Source organism: Capsicum annuum, chromosome 6 (genome assembly GCF_002878395.1).
Source record: "Capsicum annuum cultivar UCD-10X-F1 chromosome 6, UCD10Xv1.1, whole genome shotgun sequence".
Lineage (NCBI taxonomy): Eukaryota > Viridiplantae > Streptophyta > Magnoliopsida > Solanales > Solanaceae > Capsicum > Capsicum annuum.
Window position 1 is genome coordinate 181,758,992 of NC_061116.1, and position 13,756 is coordinate 181,772,747.

Consider the following 13,756-nt stretch of genomic DNA (forward strand, 5'->3'; position numbering starts at 1 on the left):
GTATTGTTCATGTTTTCAAAATTATTAAATCATATATTGCAGTGTACAGGTACAAATATCAATCATGGATTAGATTGTGGTCTTTCAGGGTCATAAGCACCGTGTATAACTCTGGTTCAGAAAAATTGGGGTGTTACAAACTTGGTATCAGAGCTTAAGGTTCAATAGAGTCCTAGGAAGTCTGAAAGCTGCATCTAGTAAAGTCTTGTGCATAGGTGTTTTGTGCGCCACATTTATGTGCAAGAGGCTATAAGATGTTTTAGAAATAGTTTCCTTTATTTTGGTATTCATATCGTGCTAGTGAGCATAATCTCAAGTTAAACTCTCAGTCTAATCCGTTCTTCTCTTATTTTAGAATATGCCTCCAAGGGGAAGAAACTAGCCAGCTCCTCAGCCCAAAGATCCTTTGGACAAATATGTCTCTCATGCGGAGTTTAGGGTCGCATTCACCAAACTTGCTCAGTCTGTGGCTGCCCAAAATGAACGGCCACCAGTTATTCTGGCTAATCCATTGGCCAAATCAGCCACAGCTAGGATTTGGGACTTCACCTAAATAAACCCTCCATCTTTCTTTGGGTCTAAGTCTGATGAAGACCCTCAGGAATTCATTGACCAAGTATAGAAGGTCATAGATATCATGGGAGTTATTTCTTGTCAGAGTGCCGAGTTAGCCGCATACCAGTTACAGGATATTGCTCACACTTGGTACAAATAGTGGAAGTCCAAGAGGTTATAGGATGCAAGTCCGATAGTGTGGGAGGAATTTGTCATGACTTTCTTAGATAGATTCTTTCCCCAAGAGTTGAGGAAGGAAAAAGTTCTAGAGTTCATCAACCTCAGGTAGGGAAATATAATTGTTAAGGAGTAGTCTCTCAGATTTACTTAGCTAGCCAGATATGCCCCTCATGTGGTTGCAGACAACAGGGCTAAGATGAGCAAGTGGGGTGAATGATAGTGTGGTAAATGAGTGTAGGTTTGCGATGCTGAACAGTGATATGACTTTATCCAGGCTCATAAATCATGCTCAAAAAATAGAGGAGCATAAGATTAGGACTAGGGAGAGGCAGAACAAGAGAGTAAGGTCAAGCATTTTCAGTTTTGCTCAACCAAAATCAGAAGGAGGAAACTGTTTGCAGTTTCATCCTAAGCCAACAATTCTAGCTCCTTCCTCCGCCAGTGCCCCAGTGCCAAAATTCAAAGACGGCAGCAGAGATCTAGCACCAAGCTCTAAGTCTCAGGGTAGTATCAGCAGTGCCCAAACTAATCCCCTGTGTCAGACTTGTGGTAAGAACCACAAGGATACCTGTAAAGCTGGTAGTGATGTTTGTTTTGGTTGTGGCAAGCCAGGCCACTAGATTAGAGGGTGTCCATAGTCAGGTCTACAAGGTCAGTAGAATTGCTTCACATCCCAGTCTGGTCGCCCAAATTAACAGAGTGCCTCTTCTAGTGCTACTAGTAGGTAATTCCCAAACAGACTCTATGCTCTTCAGATCCAACAGGATCAGGAAAATTCTCCTAATGTCGTTACTGGTATGTTATAGATTTTCCATGTTCATGTTTACTCTTTGCTAGATCCAGGTGCATCTTTGTCTTTTGTTACTCCTTATATAGCAAGTGATTTTGAAATCAGTCCTAAAATTTTAGCAGAGCCCTTTTTAGTCTCTACCCCAGTGGGTAAAACCATCATAGGTCGGCGGGTATACAGGCACTGCCCGGTTATGATATTTAAAAAAGCCACATCAGCAGATTTAGCCAAATTAGAGATGATTAATTTTGATATCATTCTCGGCATGGATTGGATTCATTCCTGCTATGCTACAGTTGACTGCAGAACCAGGGTAGTTCAGTTTCAGTTCTCGAATGAGCCCGTCCTAGAGTGGAAGGGTAGTACTTCATCTTTTAGGGGTCAGCTTGTTTCCTACCTTCGGGCAAGGAAAATCATTTCTAAGGGGTGTATGTATCATCTCGTGCTTATTAAAGATCCCAATTTCGAATCTCCTAGTCTTGAATCAGTCCTAGTTGTAAATGAGTATTCAGACGTGTTTTCTGAAGATCTTCCAGGCATTTCTCCCAAAAGGGAAATAAACTTTGGCATTGATCTTCTTCCAGATACTCAACCTATTTCTATTCTGCCATATAGAATGGCACCAGCAGAACTTAAGGAACTGAAAGATTAGTTGAAGGATCTCTTAGATAAGGGATTTATTAGGCCCAGTGTATCCTCATGGGGTGCACCAGTCTTATTTGTGCACAAGAAAGATGGTTCTCTTAGGATGTGTATTGATTACCATCAGCTCAACAAAATTGCAGTTAAGAACAAAGATCCTTTTCCCAGAATAGATGACTTGTTTGACCAACTTTAGGGTACCAATTATTTCTCTAAAATAGACCTCAGATCAGGCTACCATCAGCTCAGAGTTGGAGAATATAACATCCTAAAGACAGCTTTCTGTACTCGGTATGGTCACTTCGAGTTTCTAGTTATGTCCTTTGGTCCTACCAATGCCCCAACCGCTTTCATAGACTTGATGAACCGTGTGTTAAAGCAGTACTTGGACATGTTCATCATACTCTTCATAGATGATATCCTAGTCTATTACCATACAGAGCGTGATCATTCAGACCATCTCAGGATTACTCTTCAGACTCTCAGAGATCACTAACTATTAGCCAAATTTAGTAAGTGTAAGTTTTGGCTAAGATCAGTAGCATTCCTTAGCCATATTATTTTCAGTGATGGCATTAGAGCAGATTCTCAGAAGACCGAAGCGATAAGAAACTGGCCTCGCCCTGTCTCTCCATCAGATATAAGGAGTTTCTTGGAATTAATGGGATAGTATAGAAGGTTTGCCAAGGGATTTTATTCTATTGCATTCCCCATGTCCGGATTGACTCAAAAGAAGGTCAAGTTTCAGTGGTTAGATCCTTGTGAGAAGAGTTTTCAAGAGTTGAAGACTAGACTTACCTCAACTTCAGTTCTAGCTCTTCCAGATGGTCCAGATGGTTTAGTGGTACATTGTGATATGTCCAGAGTGGGTTTAGGTTGTGTCCTCATACAACATGTTAAGGTCATAGCCTACGCCTCCAGACAGTCAAATCCCCATGAGAAAAATTATCCTACTCATGATCTTGAGTTAGCAGCCGTAGTATTTGCCTTAAAGATTTGGAGGCATTATGTATACGGAGTTCATGTAGATGTCTTCACAGATCATAAGAGTCTCCAATGTGTCTTTTCTCAGGAAGATCTCAATCCTCATCAGAGAAGGCGGTTAGAGCTTTTGAAAGATTATGACATGAGTGTCCTTTACCATTCGAGCAAGGCTAACATTATGGCTAACGCTCTCAGTAGACTCTCCATAGGTAGTGTTTCTCACATTGAGGACAACAAGAAGAAGATTGCTTAAGAAATCCATCAACTCGCCAAGATAGGTGTTCGCTTAGTCGATTATTTTGAGGGTGGTGTATATGTTCAAAGTAGTTCAGAGTCATCTCTAGTTTCTGAGGTAAAAGAAAAGCAAGACAGGGATCCTAGCCTTGGCAAGCTAAAAGAGTCAGTTCAGAATCAGAGAGTAAAGGTTTTCTCCCAAGGGAGAGATGGGGTTCTTCATTGTCAGGGTCGCCTGTGCATTCCAGGTATAGATAGGTTAAAGTAACGGATTCTTACAGAAGTGCATGGAGCACGATACTCTATTCATCCAGGGGCCACTAAGATGTACCGCGACCTGCGAGAAATATATTAGTTGAGTGGGATGAAGAGAGATATTGTAGAGTTTGCGGCTAAGTGCTCTACATGGCAGCAAGTTAAGATAGAGCATCAGAAGCCTAGTGGACCCATGCAGGAGTTTATCATTCCTACTTGGAAGTGGGAAGAAGTGAACATGGACTTCGTGATGGGTTTTCCTCGAACTCATCAGCAGCACGATTCAGTTTGGTTTATTGTAGACAGGATGACCAAGTCAGCTTATTTTCTTTAAGCTCATACCTCTTATTCAGTCGAGGATTATGCCAAACTCTATATCATGGAGTTGGTCATATTACACGGTGTTCCATTATATATTATTCCAGACAGAGGTACCCAATTCACCTTTTACTTCTAGAAAGCATTCCAAAAGGGTCTAGGTACCCAAGTCAATATCAGTATAGCCTTTCATCCTCAGACAGATAGTCAAGCAGAAAGGACCATTCAGACTCTTAAAGATATGCTAAGGGCGTGTGCAATTGATTTCAAGGGAAGTTAGGATTACCACTTGCCTTTGATTACGTTTACATACAACAATAGATATTATTCCAGTAATAAAATGGCTCCATTTAAAGCTCTCTATGGCAGGGAATATAGATCTCTAATTAGTTGGTTTGAAGTTAGTGAGGCCTCAGTCATAGGTCTTGACTTGGATTTTGACGCCTTAGAGAAAGTTCAATTGATCAGAGAGAGACTCCGGGCTGCTCAGAGCCCGCAGAAGTCTTATGCTGATGTTCATAGAATGGATCTCAAGTTTGAGGTCTATGACTATGTCTATCTCAAGATCTCTCCCATGAAGGGAGTGAAGAGGTTTGACAAGAAAGGGAAACTCAATCCCCGCTATATCGGTCCCTTCAGGATTCTAAGTCATTTAGGCAAGGCAGCTTATGAGCTCGAATTGCCTTCAGATTTAGCCTCAGTTCATTCGATTTTCCATGTATCCTTGCTCAAGAAGTGCGTAGGTGACCTAGCAGTTGTAGTCCCTATTCATAGCATTGATGTTTAGAACAGTCTATCTTATGAAGTGATTCCAGTTGAAATCTTAGACTATCAGACTCATCGATTAAGGAACAAAGAGGTCCCTCTAGTTAAGGTTCTTTTGTAAAATCATTCCATCGAGGGAGATACTTGGGAAGCCAAAGCAGATATGCGTACCAAGTATCCTTACTTCTTCTCCGCCAATTTAGATCAAGCTCAAGGTAATAGTTCGCCTTAAGCTTATTCAGTTTCATATTCATGTTCCCATTATAATATGGTATCTACTACCATTTCATAATCTGTCATGCATTTATGTATTAGTTCAGTTATAAAATCATGCATCAGCTATTCGTTCTCGTCTTGAGAAACTCAGTTTATCAGAACACTCAGTTATCAATGCATTACATGTGCATGAGTTCAATATATTTAGCATGTCATTCATGAAGTCATGTCTCAGACACTCATGTTCAGTTCATGTTTATTTATTATTTTCCCTCTTAGACAGTCTCATTCAAGGATGAATGTTCTTAAGGGGGAGATATTGTAATACTGGTGCTTATTCCTAGCTAGAAATCATCTCAAGGATGCTAGTACTTGCTTTGAAATACAAATCTATTTTTGTACCCATGGCATTTTTTAGATTTCTACTTTCTATCACGTGGAAAATTGAGTTAACTTTCTAACGATACCAATTTTGTCCAAATCCGACACTAGATGAGGAAGTTATGGATGTTTTACTCAGAACTGACCGAAATGCCTAGGTGCGACGTCCAAGTTGATAGACCACCGTACAAGTGATTGACCGCCACTTTTACCGTCACAGCCAAGGCAGTAGGGCCAAGTTCTGGATAAGGAATGATGGATGAGTTGATGGACCATTAGATTTTTTATGGACCGTCATCCAGGCCGTCAACTCTTATCCAGTGAACCCCATTTCTGGTTCACATATGACAGTCGAAAAGATGGATCATCAAGTTCCTGACGGACCATCATTCGGGTCATCACACACCACGTTCAGTTTACTTCCAGGCCATTTTAACAGGGATATTTTGGTCACTTACCACTCGCCTATATATACCCAGATGAGTCTGAATTCAGATATTTTGCTCATTATTATTTCACAAACAAAAACTAAGATTTCTCTCTAACTTTAATCTCTAAGAACAAGACCCAATCTTCTTCAAAAATCAAAGGATTTCAAATCCTTCAAGTTCAAAAACATCAAGAAACTTGAGTCAGGTATGCGTAGTGTTCATCTATGGATCCATTTCGTTCATAGAACTGAAGAACCATGTTTTAAATATTTTGTGATTGTCTTGTTGTGATATGAGCATGTACATGTTGATGATTGTTGTTTAAGTTTCAAGATGATATCTAAAGGTGATTTCATGAAGTATATGTGTTTGTTAGTTGAAACCCATGATCCTTATGTGGCTTAATATGGTGAAATTCATGAACACACTTAAGCTAAAAGAATGCATGCAAAGTGTTTGATAATATGCCTAGATGATAGAATTCATGTCCTATGATTTAATAGTGTTTAAATGACAAGTCCATGCTTTATGCTTTATGATTTCCAATGAATTCCATGTGAGTGATATATGTTGTTGTTGTGATATGGATTGACCATGATATTGAAGCTATGCAAGTATATACATGTTGTATGAATTTCCGTTCTATGTATAAGATGTTGAGAACAATGCTTAGTGTGTAATCCCCTACTCATGATATGGTAAATTATGGACTCTACTCTTACGATCAAGTCAGTCATGTGTATCAATTTCCTTCCATTGAGTCCTAGGGGTACTTGTACTCGAAAAATATAGCTGTGTACCAAAATCCATGTCATATTATCACGATAATCTCTGTCAAGCCAAGATATATAAAATTAAGTCGGGTATATGGCTCAGGAAACCTTAGAAATTTCATGATCTCAGTTAATTCTCAAATAGTAGCACTAATCCGTCAGTCAATGGAAGTCAGTTACTCAGTCTATGTACCATCAGTTAACTCACATTCAGTCTTTTTAGATGGGAGTAGAAGTTAGCACCGAGTGAACCCAAGGATGGGAACTCACCTGTCAGTTTAAGGTGTGATTCTTAGTAATCATTCTTGTGTTCCAGAACTCATAGCCAGCGTAGATTGAGACATCTTAACCTGTCAGATTAGGATTGATGAGGTGGATTAATCCATCAGTTTAGGGTTCCCACCGTTCTCATTTTGAGTACCTGCCAGCTAAGGGTCACTAATAGCTGTCCTTACCAGTGGTGCGGTATTGACACCCTTCCAGTCGGGGAAGAGATTGGAACCCAACTTAGCTATATTCATTATTGGGGCATGTCGTTCAAACAACTGCCTCCCACAGTTTCAATTCCAATCTCAATAAAAGAACTCAAATAGTTCTTTAGAGTTTAGTATATTAGGACTGTCAAATATAGTCAATTCAGTTACAGAACGGAACACAGATAGTTCCATTAGATCCAGATCTAGATATCATGTAATCACAATCTCAGTTACTACGTATGCATAGTTGCACTCTTACGTTCATATCAGTCAGTCAGTTAGCATCGTTCATGCATGTAAACCCTTTTCGCATTTAGCCTACCTCACTCGTATACTCAGTACTACCAGTTGTACTGAAGCATCAGTGCTATGGTTCTTTCTTTTAGGTTACACCATAGGTTCACAGATACGAGCTCCAGATCAGCAGTAGCATTCTAGTCGCAGAGTTGCAGTGAGTCATCATCCATTCGAGGACGATATTATTTATTTCATTTATTATTTCAGTTCAGTTTTGCTAGACGGAGTTTGTTGGAGACATGTTCCTTCAACTCCTTATTCAGACAGTATTTGGAGGATTTCAGATTTAGCTCAAATTTGATTCAGATTTCAGTTGTTTTGGGTATTCGTTACCCCATATGGATGTTATGATTTGTTATATATTCTATGCAGTTGAACCTTATGGCCTATTGTTCATGTTTTCCGCATTATTACGTCATATATTGTGGTGTACAGGTATAGATATTAGTCATGGGTTAGATTGTGGTCCTTTGGGGTCATAAGCACCGTGTAGCACTCTGGTTCAGAAAAATCGAGGCATTAAAGCATCGTGAAATCATGACACTAACTCTAGGCACACAACTATATTTTTTTGGGTACAAGTACCCCCAGGACTCAATGGAAAGAAACTGACAAGGCATGACATTCTTGAGTACATAACTAACATCAACAATCCATAATACAATAATTGAAGATATTTCATGGGCATTTGGTTATCATAGCTTGGTTCGTGAATAATATAGAATGTATACCTAGAATAATTTCATAAGGCTAACTCATGATCAATCCAACAAGCCAATTTCAATACATAAGAATAACATGAAAGTTATCTTGGATCACAATTTAGCTATAGTGCACAATTTCTATCTTCCTAAGCATTTTATCAAACACCTTGCATGCACCCTTAGGGCATAGACATAATCATCCAATTGACACATTATAAATTACTCAATCTATGGATTTCACTCACTTGCTAATGTAGTTTCATGAAAAACACATAAATATTCCAACTTAGGAATCATATAACAAGATAAAGATGGTTACAACCAACCCACAACATAAATATCATGATTCATAATTTAAAATTGGGTTCTTGAGCTTTATGGATGAAAGGAATCCATAAATCAGCACAATGCATACCTTAGTTCTTGGTTTAGCAAAGATTGATGGAGAGATTTTCTTGAAATTGAATCCCCAATTGAAGCCCTAGCTTGTTCTTGAGAGAAAATTGAGAGAAACTAGAATATTTTGGGTTCCAAATAGTTGAATCTTGTGTTAAAGGGCTTAAATAGGGGTGGGAAATTGACCTTTTTAACCCTGGACGCGTCTTTTAATTTCATTGAAAATTTTCCAAACTGGACCCCTGGCGCGACGTGGCACTGTTACATCGTGTCATTGGAATTTGAAGACTGGGAAATTAAGGGATGGCACGACACGGAGCCATTGCGTTTCCACTTCATTTACGACCTGGAAGTTTAGAGCGATGCACCACTATCACGTACCCCTACTGGAATTTAACAATTGTCATTTTCTCTTGTGACGCGGCGCGCCACTGACTAATGTGGTGTTGTTTTATGACGAAAACTTGAAATAGTCATAACTTCTTACCCGGTTATTGGGTTTGGATGAATCTTATATCAACAGAAAGCTTATTGAATTTTCCACATAACTAAAAGTGAAATTCTTAAAAAATCTCTATGGAATAAACATCATTCAATTTAGATGCTAATACTTGACATTCTTAGGACGAAATTAGTTAGAAAACTTTCGGTTGGGTACCAAGACCCTTTTAGAATTCTTTCCAGAAGTGAGAGGTGAGCTGGGTACCTCTGTCTGAGATTATAGATAACGGAACACCATGCAATCTGACCAACTCTTTGATGTAGAGTTTGGCATAATCCTCGGCTGAATAAGAGGTATAGACTGGAAAAAAATGAGTTGATTCAGTTATCCTATCTACAATGACCCAGATTGAATTATGCTGGCGACGAGTACGAGTCAAACCTGTCACAAAGTCCATGTTCACTTTTTCCCACTTCCAAGTAGGAATGGTGAACTCCTACATGGAACCACTAGGCTTTTGATCCTCTATCTTAACCTACTAACATGTAGAGCACTTAGCCACAAACTCTGTAACATCTCTTTTCATCCCACTCCACCAATAGATTTCCCATAAGTCACGGTACATCTTTGCTGCCCCTACATGAATAGAGTAGCGCACACCATGCACTTCTGTAAGAATTCACTGCCTTAAGTCATCTACTCCTGGAACACAGAGATAACCCTGACAATGCAAAACACCATCTCTTCCTTAGGAGAAAACCTTTATTTTCTGATCCTTGATTGACTCTTTTAACTTGACTAAACTGGGGTATCTATCTTGCTTTTCTTTCACCTCGGAAACTAGAAATGATTTTGAACTACTCTGAACCCATATGTCACCCTCTTTTGTATCGACTAAGAGAACTCCTAGTCGGGAAAGATGATGGGCTTCCTGAGCTAACTTCTTCTTACTATCCTCGACATAAGTAACACTACTTATAGACAATCTACTGAGAGCGTCGTCCACTAAATTGTCCTTGCTCGAATGATAAAGGACACTCATGTCATAATCTTTAAAGAGTTCTAACCACCTTCTCTGACGAAGATTGAGATCTTTCTAAGAAAAGATATACTAAAGGCTCTTATGATCTGTGAACACATCTACATGAACTCCGTATAGATATTGCCTCAAACTCTTCAAGGAAAATACTATGGCTACTAACTCAAGATCATGAATAGGATAATTCTTCTCATGGGGTTTAAGCTATCTGGAGGCGTAGGCTATGATCTTACCATGATGCATAAAGACACAACCCAAACCTACTCAGGATGTATCATAATACACTATGAAACCATCTGAACCATCTGGAAGAGCCAAAATTGGAGCTGAGGTGAGTCGAGTCTTCAACTCCTGAAAACTCTTCTCTCAAGGATCTGACCACTAAAAATTAACTTTATTCTGAGTCAATCTAGACATAGGGGATGCAATAGAAGAAAATTCCCCAACAAACCATCTGTAATAGCCAGCTAAACCAAAGAAACTCCTGATATCTGATAGAGAGACAAGTCTAGGCCAGCTTTTTACTGCTTTGGTCTTTTGATGATCTACTCTAATGCCATCACCGAAAATGATATGGCCAAGGAATGCTACTGACCTTAGCCAAAATTCGCACTTACTGAATTTGGCAAACAACTGATAATTTATGCGGGTCTGAAGTACAATTCTGAGATGGTCTGCATGATCATGCTTACTACAGAAATAGACCAAAATATCATATATGAAGACTATGACGAACAGGTCCAAGTACTGCTTGAACACACAGTTCATCATGTCCATGAAAGCTACTGGAGCATTAGTAAGACCAAAGGTCATGACTAAGAATTCAAAGTGACCATACCGAGTATGAAAGGCTATTTTCAGAATATCACATTCTCTGACTCTGAGCTGATGGTAGCCCGATCTAAGGTCTATCTTAGCAAAATAACTAGCACCCTGAAGTTGGTCAAATAAGTCATCAATTTTGGGAAGAAGATACTTGTTCTTGACCGTGACTTTATTGAGCTGATGGTACTCTATGCACATCCTGAGAGAACCATCTTTATTTCACACGAATAAGACTAGTGCACCCCATGGGGATATACTGGGTTTGATGAATCCCTTGTCTAAGAGATCCTTCAATTGCTCCTTCAATTCTCTGAGTTCCGCTGGTGTCATTCTATATGGCGGGATGGACATAGGCAGAGTATCTGGAAGAAAATTAATGCCAAAGTTTATTTCCCTTTTGGGAGGAATTCCAGAAAGATCTTTGGGAAAGACATCTGAATATTCTCTTACTACTGGGACTGATTCAAGACTGGGAGTTTTGGAACAAGTGTCTTTAACTCAAACAAGATGATAGATATATCCCTTAGATATCATTTTCCTTGCCCGAAGGTAGGAAATAAGTTAACCTCTGAAAGTGGATACACTACCCTTCCACTCTAGGATGGGTTCATTCGAAAACTGTAACTGGACTATTCTATTTTTACAGTCGACTGTGGCATAGTAGGAATGAAGCCAATCCATGCTGAGAATGACATGAAAATCAGTCATCTTAATTTGACTAAGTCTGCTGAAGTGACTTTCCAAAATATCCTAACTGGGCAGTTCCTATATACCCGCCGAGCTATGATGGTTTTACTCACTAGGGTAGAGACTGAAAAGGGCTCTACTAGAATTTCAGGACTGATTCCGAAATCGCATGCTATGTATGGAGTAACAAAAGACAAGGAAGAACCTAGATCTAGCAAAGCATAAACATGCACATAAATAATCTGTAATGTACCAGTAACCACATCAGGAGAATTTTCCTAATCTTGCCGGGACTGGAGAGCATAAAGTCTGTTTGGGCATTGCCCACTAGTAGCACTGGAAGTGGAACCCTGCTGGTTTAGGCGACTGGACTGAGCTGGGGAACGGTTCTGCTGACCCTGAGGACCTGGCTGAGGACAGTCTCTGACTCTGTGGCTTGGCTTACCAAATTCGAAACAAATACCACTGTCATCTTTACAAATACCCTGATGGTACTTTCCACAATTTTAGAAAATAGGATAGGTACGGATACCAGTAACACTGCCCTGAGACTTAGAGCCTGGCGCTCTATCTTTGTTACCATCCTTGAACTTAAGAGCTAGAGCGCTAGCTGAAGAAGGAGCTGGAACTGATGACTTAGGATGAAACTGAGAACGGTTTCCTTCTTGTAATTTAGGCTAAACAAAGTTAAAACTACCTGTCTTTGTTCTCTTATTCTGCTTCTCCTTCATCTTAATCTTTTGGTCTTCTATCTGCTGAGCATGAGTCATAAGCCTAGCTAAAGTCATGTCACTATTCAATATCACAGACCTACACTCATTGACCACACTATTATTTACCCCTAAAACAAACTTACTCATCTTGGCCCTGCTATCTACAACCATATGAGGAGCATATCTGGCTAATTGAGTAAACTTAAGGGAATACTCTTTCACCATCATGTTGCCCTGCCTGAGGTTGATAAATTCTAACACCTTAGATTTTCTCAGATCTTGGGGAAAGAATCTATCTAAGAACACAGTGACAAACTCCTACCTCTTAATAGGCCCTGTATCATCTAGCCTTTCTGACTTCCACTGCTTGTACTAAGTGTCAGCAACATCCTGCAACTAGTATAAAACTAGCTTATCACTCTCACAAGGAGTAACCCCCATGATGTCAGTAACCTTATGAACCTGATCGATGAATTCTTGAGGGACCTCATCTGAATTAGACTCGAGAAAGGATAGAGGATTCATTTGGGTAAAGTCCTGAATCCTGGATACAGCTGAATTGGCCATTGGATTGGCCGAAACGATAGCTGGTCATTCATTCTGAGTAGTAACTAACTGAGCAAGAGTAGTGAATGCAGCTCTAAACTTTACATGAGAAAGATATTCGCCCAAAGGTTCTTCGGGCTGAGGAGCTGACTGATTCTCATTTCTTTTTTCGAGGAGGCATGTTCTGTTGAAGAAAGGGAGAAACGGATTAGACTTAGAGAATGACTTAAGATTATGCTCACTGGCATGACATGAATACTGAAAGATGCAAAACTGTTCCTAAAATATCTTATAGCCTCCAGTACATAAATATGGCGTGCAACACACCTATGCACAAGACTCCACTAGATACGGCTTTCAGACATCCTAGGACTCTATTGAAACTTAGGCTCTGATACCAAGTTTGTAACACCCCAAATCTGGTGCCTAAAATGCTATACGGTGCTCATGACCCCGAAGGACCACAAGCTAACCCATGACTAATAACTGTACCTGTATACTGCATATATATTGTATAAATGTGGAAACATGAACTGAAAGGCCATAAGGTTCAAAACTGATAAATTACCATAGAACATAACATGTGGGATAGGGTATAAACACCCAAAACAAAACTGTCTAAACATGATAGACTGCAAAGCCTCTAACTGACTAAACTATCTGAATAAGGAGTTGATGGGACATGTCCCCAACTAACTCCAACTAATAAATTAATTAATGAGATAATAAAGAAATAATTATGTCCTCGAAGGATGAGGACTTACTACTTATTGACTGTTGATATCTGGAATCTACTGATGCTCTGGAGCTCGTGCTTTAGAATCTATGGTATAAAATACCATAGTGCAAATGCGTCAGTACTTTGAATGTACTGGTATGCATGTGAGGTAGGATAAATGCATGGGGTTTATATGCATGAACAATACTGGCTAACTGAATAATATGAACATGAGAATACATGCAAGAATACATAGTAACTATATCTGAGATCGTGATAACATAAGTGATTGTATCTGAAAGTCCCAAATCTGATGGAACTAGCTGATTTTCATACTATTCTGAGTTGATTGTATCTGACAGTCCTGAATTCTGTAGAACTATCTAAGT